We start from the raw sequence: 14,539 nt of genomic DNA, 5'->3' as shown, positions 1-14,539 counted from the left end.
AAAATATAGAGTAAAAGGGAGACATAGGGAGTATGTACTCCCTATGTCTCCCTTTTACTCTAGATATATGATATCCCTTTTACCTAGAGATATGTATCTCTATATATATCTGCTATATATAATATATCAGCTATCTGTCAACTCTGGTCTCTGTGGCTATTGCAATGTTTAATTTAACCACATAATATAATAGTATACTACATAGTAATTATTTACTTTCGAATCAATCTGTGTGTTTGTGTGTGTGTGGAGAAATATCTATGGATATCTGATATTATGTTCCTCTGTTGCAAAGGTCAATCCTTGGAGAAGCAAAATATACCAATATCAGGTATCGATCTCAATTTTTTTCTTATTTACCTCCCTTCGTCAGACATTTATGTTTAATACAAGCAAATTGATGTTGCCATATACTTTAGCTTTTAAATTGTATTACAGTATAATACATTACCTATACTTGTAAAATATACTGTTTATTCTTAGAAATAATTTCATTCTAGATAATATAATAAATAAAGCGCCTCGAAAGAGGTCGTCCGTGACTTATAAAAAATAAGCTCATGTAAATGAGTATTAATCAGTTCTTTAAAGAAACGAATCTTCAATGGCGGCGCTTATCATTCCCTCTCGCTCACACACGGCCGTACGGTATGCAAAAAAAAAATGGAAAAATAAAATTACTAAAATGTATTTGATTTTCCCTATAATAGTTTTTATCATAAATTTACAATGACAATTATGCATTTGCGAAAGTAAATAATGTTTTATTGGAATTTGACAAAATATGTTCTTTGGGAAAAGTTGTTCAGTTTTATGGGCATATTACAAGTATTATGGGGATTTTATTACATTCTGTATACGTAAATATGATAATTGATATAAATACACAAATACAATAACAAAAAAGTTTTCCAACAAACAATTTGAAATAATTAATAAAATAATTATCAATTTACGTTATTTTTATTTTCTTTTTTGCTGATCCTACCATCTGTCAAAGTCAGCTTTGGCCGCCATTGAAGATTCGTTTCTTTATTGAACTGACTACTAGCTAGCCAGCTGCACCCATTCATTTAAAATATTTATCATTCCATTTAAAACTTAAAGGATCAATGTTTTAGCACACATATGAAACAATGTAAGCTTTTATCTAACGAGTAAGCTAAAAACGGACACTAGATTTCTGACTGAATAATTAACGAAACCAGTGATTCTATAGAAGCTTGAAATTTTGTTTGCATAATTCGAGCAATATCTTAAATTTAAAACATTTCATTAATTTTCAGAAAATTGCATAGCAATTAATGGTTCTAGAAGTAAATATTTTTAATTTTTTATTTGACCGTCTTCGTGTTCAAATATTAAACAATTCGTTATTTCGATACATTTTCAATATTAGAGATACACGGTACACCTATTTAGAATTGAAAAAATATGTATAAGTTGTATATTTAGGTATATATCTTTTTATTTATATTGTACAAATAGAAGAATCTATAAATATTTGTTTATCGATAATTTTAGAATCGATTCGTACATAAATAATATTATATTGTAGCTAAAATGAGTAATTCAGGTAATCTCTCTAAAATCAGCCTCGCCTACCTCTATTCGCCAACTATTTAATTAGGATACAAGATCTCTGATACCAGTCTCTAATTCGTCTTATTTCATAACTTACCAAGTAGGATATAATAATACAGAACGCAGGTATTGTAAATGTTTTTCGCGCAGATTCTACGAATTGCCTGTTTATACTACAGATACATAAACAAGCGAATCAATTCATTGAGATTCCACTTAGTTCTATAATTAAGTATGTACTTATGTTCTTTATTGCGTCACTTCAATGGCTTGAAAATTTAAATGAAATATGTTATGAGTTATCGTTTATTCTCCTAAAGTTCAACGGTCACACACTAATGCTTAGTTTTTTCTTGTGTTTGTTTTTATAATTTTAACCTCATAGCTATCTATTTACGTTATAAATTTAAATATGTAATATAATAAAATAGTTTAGAACACGTATTTGTTAAGGGCTGCTTCATGCCTGGAATAAACAAAGGGTCGATCAAACAGGGCTGGTTAAACTAGACGTCACCAGTTTTATTCCTACGACAGACTAAGTTATAGGTCCTAATCCCTTAGGGGAACTCAGATATCACCAAAGTGTGTATCCACGCGCCACATGCTTTGGGAATCGATAAAAATAATTGTTTACAAAAAAAAAATATTGTATTTTCATCGATGCTTGATATGTACGTACAAAGTTTTAATTAAATCTGAGTGAGTCAAAATCGAATCAAAAGGATTCGGTTACATACAAACATAAAGGTGAAGCATATAAAGCCTGTAAAAGCGAATAAAATAAAAAAAATAACCAATAGTAATCTACGTCTACTAAAGGCACGTGTTCATTTGTCTTTTCGGTATAACGTATAGGTATTACAAAACCTGTTTCAGTGCTATTTTAAGTAATGTAAGTAAAATGTTTTATCACATTAGCATGTGTGATTAGATAATTGAAAAGATAATCATTAAGTCATAGGTAATTCATACAAAATATATCATGGAAAATTATAAAGGCCAGTGGGCCATTTGCACGCTAACATTACGCTGTGTAAATTTCATAAAAACTAAAATTTTATTTACCGATGCTAATTGCCGTTGGAATCTAAATTCTAAATACATAATATTGTATTATACGAACTAAAATAAACATATTTTATAAGAAATACGAGATATGCCAGTGTGGCAGTGTATTAATTAGGTACCTATCTGTTTTATGAAATATTTATTACGTTAACTTAATATTAATATTAGCTAAGTAACTACCTATATATTTTTTACATACCTACTAATAATATTATGTAAGAATGTCTTTGAAGGAATTTAACGTATGTTTATTTAATTTAATGTTCTACTGAGCAAATAAGTACGTTATACATAATATGTTTGTATATTCAACTTTATATTTACCTTTATTTTATCTATACTAGCTGCGTCCCGCGGTTTCACCCGCGTAAATGAGTTTTCCTCTGAATCCTAATGTTCCTTATGCTTATGAAATATCAGAATAAAAGTAGCTTTTTTTTATTAATTACTCCTTATAACATCAGCTATTCGTTCCAGAGATTAGCCGGAACCTTGTGTACCTAATGTTTGTAAACAAAAAATTAAAAGTACTGCCAAGTTTCAAGTACGCAAATCAAACCGAAGAAAATCAAGACCGACATCGCGATATCGGCGTGACAAAACAACTGTTTTGGAACCTCATCGTAATTCAGGGCTTTTGTTTTATATTATGGTAGGTACTTAGAAATTGTAAGACTTGAGTCATACATATGTATGAAAAATTAACTAGTAATTACCCATCACTTAAAGGAATTTTAGTCAAGTCAAAAGCTCGTAACCACTCACATGAGAAATTTAAAATGTAATACAGTTAAATTAAATTTATTTTTAACCGTGAAGATCAATTTTATATGTATATTATTACAATAAAATATATTAAATATTTAAAACAACGCATTCTTTCAAGTGCAGTTGAATAATTATACCTAACATTTAATGTTGTGAATCAAAAAATTTGAGAGGATATTTTATGTTTATTCACGCAAAATCTACAAAATAAATTGATTTTATATCGGAAATTCGATATGCCGTTAAATAGCTTCATTTGCATTGAACTACTATTTAAAATAAACCAAGAAAAGAATCTTATCTTCTAAAAATAGCATCTTTTTAATAATTGGTTGATTAATTTAATTGGGATAATATTGTATTTTATATTATATATATTTAGTTGTTGCGATTATCAAATCCTTTAGTTTACTGCTTCATCTATTTACAACGATGCAATGGTGGTATCTAAACTTTAACAATATTCGTAGGTAGTTAGTTAGTTACATCCGTGATTAAAAAGTAAGGTTGTAAACTCATTCATGTCTACTTAATGATCTAAGTTCATGTCTCATGTGTCACTGTGTGATCACAAAATATAGCCAAATAGACGCCTACGTACGATTTCTATTCAATATCTTCGACTGTGAATTGTGAGACTTGAGAATAAAGACAATAACCAGATGTGAGATGACCATTTAGGTACCATCTATTTAAGTAATCTGTGATAATACTTATAGCGAAGTTTCTGGATAAATAATTACTTTTAAGGTTTTTAATGCCAAATTGACCTTAACAATAAAAATGTTAACAAACCTACCTAAGTAACATTCATATTGATCCATGATGTTGAATTTGTTTAAGAAAAGATGTTAAAAATAACAGACCATTTTACCGTTAAACATTAGCGTTAACTAGATACTTTGTGGTCTTTCATTCTGCAACTAATTAGTTAATAATGAAGAAGCGATCCACGTTAGTGCATCGCACGATAAAATGCAATTGCAAACAGAAAACTATTTAACAGGTGCGCTCGGGCCTCGGGCAGCTGGCAGACAATACAAAGCGTATGATTGATCCATTCATTGGACGAGTCTATTGTTAAGTTTTCCCATAGCAATTATTGCGCCAAGTCTAAAGAAAGGAATTAAAATCTGATGCTGCTTTCCTTCAGCCACCTAACGTCTTCATCGACATCGTGCGTTTATTCCGAGGTGGTGTATCGTCGTGGAAGCACGTGTAACGCGCGTTCATATCGCGAAATAAAATTCGTGAAAACAATAAAACCAGTCCGTTATGATCGATAGCGCGGCCGGCTCGAGTTACAAGTGAAAATAAACATTTTATCGGATATCGTGTATCGAGTTCATAGTTACCAATTGTTTTGTGTTTCGCGAAAAGTTCACTGGTTTTGTGATTTCTCTGGAAGGCTGTTTAATACTTTTTCATTTAGAACTGTGTTTTAATATGGATCTTTCTCCGTTCAGCCGACATGGATAATACATGGTGTGTATTCCTTTATATTCACCAACAATAATACATGCAGTAGTAGATAATATATACCTATTGTACAATTTATTAAACGTTGACATTTCAATCTAGGTTTTTATTCATTTACACACGAAATTACACAAGGTTTACAGTGTCAAATAAAACCAAGAAATAATAATTGATGCTTAGTGAAACAACAAGGTCAATTGTATAGTTGAAGGCGCACATATATTTACTTTGCTATTAAACACGTAGTACCTACTGGTACTTACAACAAACAATAACAAAATAAACAACACGAGAATACAGGAAAAAAAAAGTCACGACATACCTATGTATAAATTCAGTCAATTTACTCTAAAGTCTAAAGCGACGCGGAAAAGCTCGTATTTGTAAACAAAATTAATACAGATAAAATGTTAATGATTTATATCTTACACTATGAACACTGACATCACATTACGGACATAATATGACGAGAAGTATAAAAATATAAACTACCGTACGAGCGGTTACCAGCCGGTTTGACAAGGAAAGAACTTCCAACTTCTTCCTAATCTTATACTAACGAACCTAATTGTACCTAGTTTGTAAAAATATTTCTCGGAAACTATTAGATTTTCTGGATACAATCTAATCTGTTTTAAATCGTTAAACTATGCTAATATGTGTGTGTGTAATTTTGAATGCATTCAATTTTACAATGGTAATAGGGGCTATCAACATTGATGAGCATTTGTATAAAATGAATCATGAATAAAATTATAATAATAAATGCATAAATTATATTAATATTCCACTTCAAATGGTGGTGAGGTGACAATTTTTTGAAGTTAGAATTTTCGGAAAATGATATAGGTACAGTTTACTCAGGCACCTATTTTACAAAATATTGTATACTAGCTTTCCACCCGCAGCTTCGCCCGCGCAGTCAAAGAAAAACCCGCATAGGTCCCGTTCCCGTGGGATTTCCGGGATAAAACCTATTCTATTACCCGGGATAAAAAGTAGCCTATGTCCTTTCTCGGATATCAAAATATCTCTATACCAAATTTCATGCAAATTGGTTCAGTAGTTAAGGCGTGATTGAGTAACAGACAGACAGACAGAGTTACTTTCGCATTTATAATATTATAGTATGGATTAATATGCCATGCTATACATAATAATATTATGCTATGTTAATTAATAATTGCAACACATATATGCCGCAACTATAAATCAGTAAAAAAAAATGAACAATGAAATTTTAATAGATAAGACGCTAAAATAAAGGCTTATGACGTAACAGTATCTACCTATTCTCTGAATTCCAACAAAACCCAGAAGCGAAATAACATAACATGTTATTAGTTACACAGTTTATTCTGAGGAAGTCAAGTGCAATGTAATTATGTTGCTGTGAGGAATTTCAAATTATTTTCATTACCTCATATGATTGTGAGCAACAAAGCAAGCTAATTGTCATGTTACGATTTACGGGAATTCTTATAATTTACGGATATATTATGTATAAACCTACACCACAGATAATATAATCTTATATATAAAATTCTCGTGTCACAATGTTAGTCTGCATACTCCTCCGAAACGGGTGGACCGATTCTCATAAAATTTTCTGTGCATATCGGGTAAGTCTGAGAATCGGTCAACATCTATTTTTCATATGTACCACGGGCGAAGCCGGGGCGGACCGCTAGTCTTATATATAAAATTCTCGTGTCACAATGTTAGTCTGCATACTCCTCCGAAACGGGTGGACCGATTCTCATGAAATTTTCTGTGCATATCGGGTAAGTCTGAGAATCGGCCAACATCTATTTTTCATATGTACCACGGGCGAAGCCGGGGCGGACCGCTAGTACTCTATAATACTCCTTTGCTGAGAGTCAAATGATATTAAAAAAATGTAAAATTAAATGCATAATAAAATATTAGACCTTTATATAGGTAATATAAATAATCATGTGCAAATGAAAACTAGATTAATTACAAAAATACACGTGTAATTTAATTTACATAGCATAATTAAATAATATTTCGCAAATAAACAAAAAATGCACGTCTAATAAGAAATCTTATAAATATATTTAAACAATAGGTTAATGTAATCAGCACAATCAACTTGGAAGTAATTATTGTTAAAGCTTTGAAAAAATATAAAGAAAATGAATGGGCATGCTAATTGATAAGTACTGTATATTAAATACATATATTGCAAATTGTATTTCTTGTTTTTTTTTTGGGATTTAGGAATGACTCTGCGGAATATCCATCAATGGTGGCACCACCAACCAGAATGGACATTTTACCTATAATATTTTGGTACTAATTTGTTTATCTTTACTTCATAAAAATAAGTCATAATAATTAACATGCCCTTTAGAAGATATATATATTATATTTATAGATTTTGGAGAACGTGTTTTGCGTACTCTTATTTGTTTTTGAACTATTGTTATTTTCGGCACATGTATTTTTATTTTTTGTACTGTATAATCTATAACAAGAAGAATAACCAGAATTCTGAACTTTTACAAATTGCCTTCACCTTCATACATACGTATACATTAACAATTTGTGTTGTAGGTATAAAATATACCGGTATACATACCCCCTAAATAATAAAATGATCCGTAATAAAATTCAACTTGATCATAAACTTTTTTAATGCTAACATAATAAATCCATCTTCTACTGTCTGTTTTAATCAAACCTTAGTAGGTAATTATAGGACGATGAAGGGGTAATACAAATTTTGTTCTATAAGGACTCTTTATGTAGAAGTATAGGTACAGAGGTACAAAAACAAAAGCTTTGTTACAGAACATTCCGTTTGCAATCTCCACTTTATAATTAGCTTGACGTACGTGACTATAATAATTAAGCAAAAGAAACGTAATAATTCGAAATAATTTATAGCAATTTATAATTTCTCTATGCTAATTGTGCTAATAACTCTCGCGGTATGAAAATACCATGTTCTTTGCAGTTATTTAACAATACATGGACATTTGTTTTATCAGGGATCTGAGATCTCTAATTTTTATAGAGATGTCCAAACTGTTGTGGGCAGAACTTATGCAAATATTTGAACAATATTGTTGCTTTTGACCTAATTTTACATGTATGAATGAAACAATTTTATGAGTTTAAACTTATGATACGTAAGTTATTAACTTATTAATGAATAGGGTAAATTTCTAAAAATCTTTATTTTTTAACAATCTAACTCCTCGTTTCGGCTGCACCAGGCTAAAAAAAATCCAAATTTAAGTACATATACTTTGTCACTCAATAATCTAATTTTTTCAAAGTTTATGGAAAGTAGACGTACAAAACAAATTGAATTGTCCAAGAGCCAGCGCGCACGAGCAACTTTGTCTCCGCAACTATTTTAAAAGTATTCAAGTCATCAAATATTAGGTACAGGTATATTAAGAAGAGCTGGAACGTCAACACATTTACACATTGCACATGTTAGGCCGGGAGATACTGACACAAAATTTCGGGCCATTTGTAACAGGATGGCGGTCTAGAGGGGTCTTAGTACGCAATGACAAAAAGAAAAATGATGGTCAGAACGCTGGTACCGGTTGACTAGTCGCGTTTGCGTTAGTCACACTCGTCGGATAAATAGCGAAAGTCCAACGATTTGTAACACAAAAATTTTAGAATTTACCGATAGCCCTTAAAAAAATATGTAGGCGGTAGTGTCATGCCATACAGTTACCATGTGACTTACAGTCCGCCATACCGACGTGAATGCGTTGATTTAAAAAAAACAATTCAACCATTTGTACCGGGCTCACTTTTGCACAGGTAACCATCGTCGTGCAGCCATTTACTAAAATCGCCATGCCATACTTTTCGGACGATTCCAAATGGTCGCCATACCGCGGAAAAGTCAAACGATTTGTAAATCGTTTGACTTTCGCTATTTATCCGACGAGTTCGACTAACGCCCACGCGACTAGTCCGCCGGTACCAGCGTTCTGAGTTCTGACCATCATTTTTCTTTTAGTCATTGCGTAATAAGACCTCTGTAGAACCGCCATTCTGTTACAAATGACCCGAAATTTTGTGTCAGTATCTCCCGGCCTATGTATGTGTCATATTTTGCAATTGTTTATAAATACAGGGTGATGTAATTGGTGTAGTACGAATATCTAAAAATCTATGAAGAATTTTGTGATACAGTAAATGGAAGAATATTATAGACTATTTTACAGTATTTAATAAAATCATTTAATTTTTTGTTCATTTTCATTAGAAATGTCAATTTTTCTCACCAAGGTGGAAATTTGGATGATAAGGATCTTGTTAGAAAAATATACATTTTGACTAAAATCGGCATTTTTTTTTTTCAAAAATCAAATAACTAATTAATAATCAGAGTTATCACATTATTAAAAAAAATAAGCCAAACTATACACAATTTTTACCTACTTGATGCAATCCTCAAAGATCATGGACATAGTGTATTGCGCCTTCCACCATACCATCCAGAACTCAACCCAATAGAGTTACTATGGGGCATAATTAAAGGGAAAGTAGCATCACAAAATGTGAACTTTAACTTGAAAACTGTGTAAGAATTATTTAGAAAGGAAGCAAATGCTATTAGTCTGTATATGTTTAGTGACGTTTGGAGAAAGACGCGAGAACATGAGGAAAAATATATTCAATTAGAACCAAAAGTAGATAATTACACTGACTCATTTATAATAACATTAAGAAATTCCGACAACGAAACATCGAGTTCTTCGAGCGATGAAAGTTACAGTGAAGTAGAAGATTACGATTATGAATAAATAGATTCTTCTTCTTCTCTATATACTGCTTTCTGAATTGGTGGTAAATGTTAAAACTGTTAAACTGTTATGACGATTCAAAAGTGCTTCTAGAAGAAGTCTAATTGTATAAATGTTTGAGTTTGAGTTTAAAACCAATAGTGTGAAAATTATACAATAAACATGTAACACATATTTGTTAGCGCGTATTGGTAGGTATTACGTACTTAGGTACTACAAATATAATATTTCTTAGATATCTTTACTCGACCAAAGTCAGGAATTTAATTATTATTTGATAATTGAATTATTATTAATACTTTTATCCAATTGATTATTATTAGAATAAATAATTAACTTCATCAATTGATTTACTTTTAAATTATAATTTTACAGGTAAATTATGAGAGCTTTCATAAGTAATTATATTTGCATATACATATCTACAACGCACCCATTTTACAATTCAAGTCTAAAATGAAACTAGAGTCGCATTTATTTTTGAACATACTGTAAGTGAAATTGCATAAGTGTGAGTACTGTGAACATGCCAGCTTTCCCTAATTGACCGATAGTTCAAAATCCTTCAAAAATGTCACTCGCGTAGGCGGATGGTGTGATGTACGAATACAGTATTTAGTTGATAAGTAGTTGTTAAACGGATTGACGAGTGCCTAATCATAACTGGTCCATTGAAAAGTTACATTTGGGGTCGCATTTTTTAGAGGACGCAATTTTATTTTTTTGATGTGTAGGGGGGGTCAGTGTGAAGCTATCACCAAGTTTGTGGGGTCGCCACCCTTGTCCCACGGCCGCCATCTTGAAAATAGCGGTTGAAATGGTTTTTACGATATATCTCTTAAACTATTTTTCTGATAATAAAACAATGTTAACATTATTCGTTGCAAATTAAATTCTCTACAACTTAGGTTCAGTAACTTTTTGTCGTAGAACTATAAACAAAAAAGTTATAAGCGAAAATGTTCAGAAATTAGAGATGTTTATATTTTTCAATAAAACTTTTTTTTATAAGTTTACGAAGAAATTATATCAGACCATTTTTGTAGATTGTTTTTCGTAGAACAACTTTTATTTACAACATTTTTTCATTAAGTAAATAGCTAAGGTTTTACAGCCATCCGAAGTGAGTACTATTTTAAGTACTCTTTACTATACAGAATACGATATATTATGTGTGTACTAATAATAATTTGTCACCAGTAATTATTTTATTTTTGTTATATGTAATAATATTTTTAATAATTAATTTTACAATATTATTAATAATTAATTATTGAATCTTTTCCCCACAACCCAGGAGGTAGAGTCTGGAAGTGCGTTTTTTTTTACGTCGAAAAGCAGGGCTGAAATGTTCTGCAGTGTGCTTCCATTGTTGTGGAGTCTGGGAAAAGAGCCAATAGCCAATTTATTATGTATAGTTACTACTGAAAAATAGTACTCACTTCTGAGCGCTGTAAAACCTTAGCTATTGACGTAATGAAAAAATGTTGTATATAAAAGTTGTTCCTCGATAAACAATCTACAAAAATAGTCTTATATCATTTCTTCGTAAAATGATAAAAAAAAGTTTTATTGAAAAATATAAATAGCTCTAATTTCTGAACATTTTCGCTTATAACTTTTTTATTTATGGTTCTACGACAAAAAGTTACTGAATCAAAGTTGTAGAGAATTTAATTTGCAACAAATAATGTTAAAATTGTTTTATTATCAGATAAATAGTTTAAGAGATATATCGTTAAAACCATTTCAACCGCTATTTTCAAGATGGCGGCCATGGGACAAGGGTGGCGACCCCACAAACTTGGTTTTAGCTTCACACTGACCCCCCCTACACATCAAAAAAATAAAATTGCGTCCTCTAAAAAACTCAAGGTCAGGCCTAAAAAATGTAACATTTCAATGGATCAAACGTTTAATATTTTATGAGTGATAGTCTAGTTCTAGTGTAACAGACCTAAACCAATCCAAATTAATATAAAAACATAACCCAAAATTATAGCTTATTGCTTTGAAAGAAGTAAAAACATGTAAATTGGTAGAAATTTGAGGAAATTCGCTATCGTAACGTAGCTTCTGTAGCAAAATTTAACGGACGCTTCTTAATACTTCACATTATAAGGATAAGTAAGAATTTGTACTGTTAAGTAGTGTATTCAAGAAGATATTGGTTTATCCCACTTCCTAAATCTATGGCATATCCACATCACTATGTTTACAGTTTACACATCATTTAACACAATCTAACACGAGACGACAAATTTTACTCTTTATCTAGGGCACTTCCCATAAATCTCATTTTTATCAGTTTACTTACTGTTTAGCAATAGATAATCGAGGTACGTGACCTAAATAGAAATGAACTGGTTCCGAGAAATTAGAAAAGTAAAACGAAATATAAATGTCATTTCCCATTGTATCCATTTCATATAATAATATAAAAAATGGAAGAAGGTACCTAAAAATTAAATAAATTCTAAAACCGTAAAAAAAAAAGCAAAATAAAAATTTTAGGTTTGTGTATAGGTATATTAAGAAGAGCTGGAACGTCAACACATTTACACATTGCACATGTTAGGCCGGGAGATACTGACACAAAATTTCGGGTCTTTTGTAACAGGATGGCGGTCTAGAGGGGTCTTAGTACGCAATGACAAAAAGAAAAATGATGGTCAGAACGCTGGTACCGGCGTACTAGTCGCGTGGGCGTTAGTCACACTCGTCGGATAAATAGCGAAAGTCCAACTATTTGTAACACAAAAATTTTAGAATTTACCGATAGCCCTTAAAAAAGATGTACCAGCGTTCTGACCATCATTTTTCTTTTAGTCATTGCGTAATAAGACCTCTGTACTCTGTAGAACCGCCATTCTGTTACAAATGACCCGAAATTTTGTGTCAGTATCTCCCGGCCTATGTATGTGTCATATTTTGCAATTGTTTATAAATACAGGGTGATGTAATTGGTGTAGTACGAATATCTAAAAATCTATGAAGAATTTTGTGATACAGTAAATGGAAGAATTATAGACTATTTTACAGTATTTAATAAAATCATTTAATTTTTTGTTCATTTTCATTAGAAATGTCAATTTTTCTCACCAAGGTGGAAATTTGGATGATAAGGATCTTGTTAGAAAAATATAAATTTTGACTAAAATCGGCATTTTTTTTTTTCAAAAATCAAATTACTAATTAATAATCAGAGTTATCACATTATTAAAAAAATAAGCCAAACTATACACCATTTTTACCTACTTGATGCAATCCTCAAAGATCATGGACATAGTGTATTGCGCCTTCCACCATACCATCCAGAACTCAACCCAATAGAGTTACTATGGGGCATAATTATTAAAGGGAAAGTAGCATCACAAAATGTGAACTTTAACTTGAAAACTGTGGAAGAATTATTTAGAAAGGAAGCAAATGCTATTAGTCTGGATATGTTTAGTGACGTTTGGAGAAAGACGCGAGAACATGAGGAAAAATATATTCAATTAGAACCAAAAGTAGATAATTACACTGACTCATTTATAATAACATTAAGAAATTCCGACGGCGAGTACTTCGAGCGATGAAAGTTTCAGTGAAGTAGAAGATTACGATTATGATTAAATAGATTATTCTTCTTCTCTATAGATACTGCTTTCTGAATTGGTGGTAAATGTTAAAACTGTTATGACGATTCAAAAGTGCTTCTAGAAGAAGTCTAATTGTATAAAGGTTTGAGTTTGAGTTTAAAACCAATAGTGTGAAAATTATACAATAAACATGTAACACATATTTGTTAGCGCGTATTGGTAGGTATTACGTACTTACTACAAATATAATATTTCTTAGATATCTTTACTCGACCAAAGTCAGGACAAGACTGCTCAGCAACTGCAGAAGACGTCCGTTATTTAAATCATTATCAAAACAACCATCCGTGTGTTAGACCGGGGTCGATAATTTTTGAAACAAAAAAAAAATAGTAGTAGGATGAAACCTATTAGAAAAGGAGGGGAATGTGATAAAAATTAAAGGAAAAATAAATTACAGACAATCCGATTATCACACTGTTTGTATGCATTTTCTGAGTAAATTTACTATGGTAATGTATATTATATTTTAGACCATTAGAAAGTGAGCGCACGTATTATTTGTATTGTTTTTATGACCTGAAATTTAATTATTATTTGATAATTGAATAATTATTAATACTTTTATCCAATTGATTATTATTAGAATAAATAATTAACTTCATCAATTGATTTACTTTTAAATTATAATTTTACAGGTAAATTATGAGAGCTTTCATAATTATATTTGCATATATTTATCTACAACGCACCCATTTTACAATTCAAGTCTAAAATGAAACTAGAGTCGCATTTATTTTTGAACATACTGTAAGTGAAATTGCATAAGTGTGAGTACTGTGAACATGCCAGCTTTCCTTAATTGACCGATATACATATATTCTATCGTCGCGGTCGTGAAAATAATGTAGTTTTTGTATAGAACATTTAATTCAAATTTTAATTCACGAATGTAAAATAGTATAATTTCCTTACCAATCGTTTTAATCAACAAACGCGACGCTAATCCGTAATCGATGTTAGCGGTTGGTACTTGCTAAAATTAAAAATATATACGTCAATCTGTAAATTTATACATCAAATTTTTAAGACTTAGCTATTTTTAAATTAATATGGGTTATAGATATTAATTATCGATATCGTTTTAACGTACTTAGTTATTTTTATTGTACATATAATATTTTAATTCTTCTGTTAAATATGTCTTATATCTATCTATGTATAATTACAGTTTCTTGTTACATATGT

The 14,539-nt window shown here is 30.8% G+C and overlaps 2 protein-coding genes and 1 long non-coding RNA gene across 3 annotated transcripts in view; 1 reads left to right on the top strand and 2 right to left on the bottom strand.

Annotated features, from left to right (window-relative positions):
• The window catches only part of LOC149478851 (uncharacterized), a 56,956-nt gene that overhangs the window by 1,784 nt on the left and 40,633 nt on the right, over positions 1 to 14,539 (bottom strand). The window lies entirely within an intron of this gene.
• The window catches only part of LOC149478854 (methyl-CpG-binding domain protein 4-like), a 40,870-nt gene that overhangs the window by 1,496 nt on the left and 24,835 nt on the right, over positions 1 to 14,539 (bottom strand). The gene's annotated exons all lie outside the window — the stretch shown is intronic.
• The window catches only part of LOC149478850 (uncharacterized), a 70,435-nt gene continuing 60,372 nt past the window's right edge, over positions 4,477 to 14,539 (top strand). The window contains exon 1 of the mRNA XM_089709141.1: positions 4,477 to 4,908. The gene's annotated coding sequence lies outside the window, so the exon portion shown is untranslated. The remainder of the gene's footprint in view (positions 4,909 to 14,539) is intronic.

The sequence above is a fragment of the Colias philodice genome, chromosome 21 (genome assembly GCF_061535455.1).
Source record: "Colias philodice isolate Cphi_HAF_F1 chromosome 21, ilColPhil1 Martin Lab GWU primary, whole genome shotgun sequence".
Taxonomy (NCBI): Eukaryota; Metazoa; Arthropoda; class Insecta; order Lepidoptera; family Pieridae; genus Colias; species Colias philodice.
The sequence above is the reverse complement of the archived record's forward strand: the minus strand, read 5'-3'. Positions and strand labels throughout refer to the sequence as shown.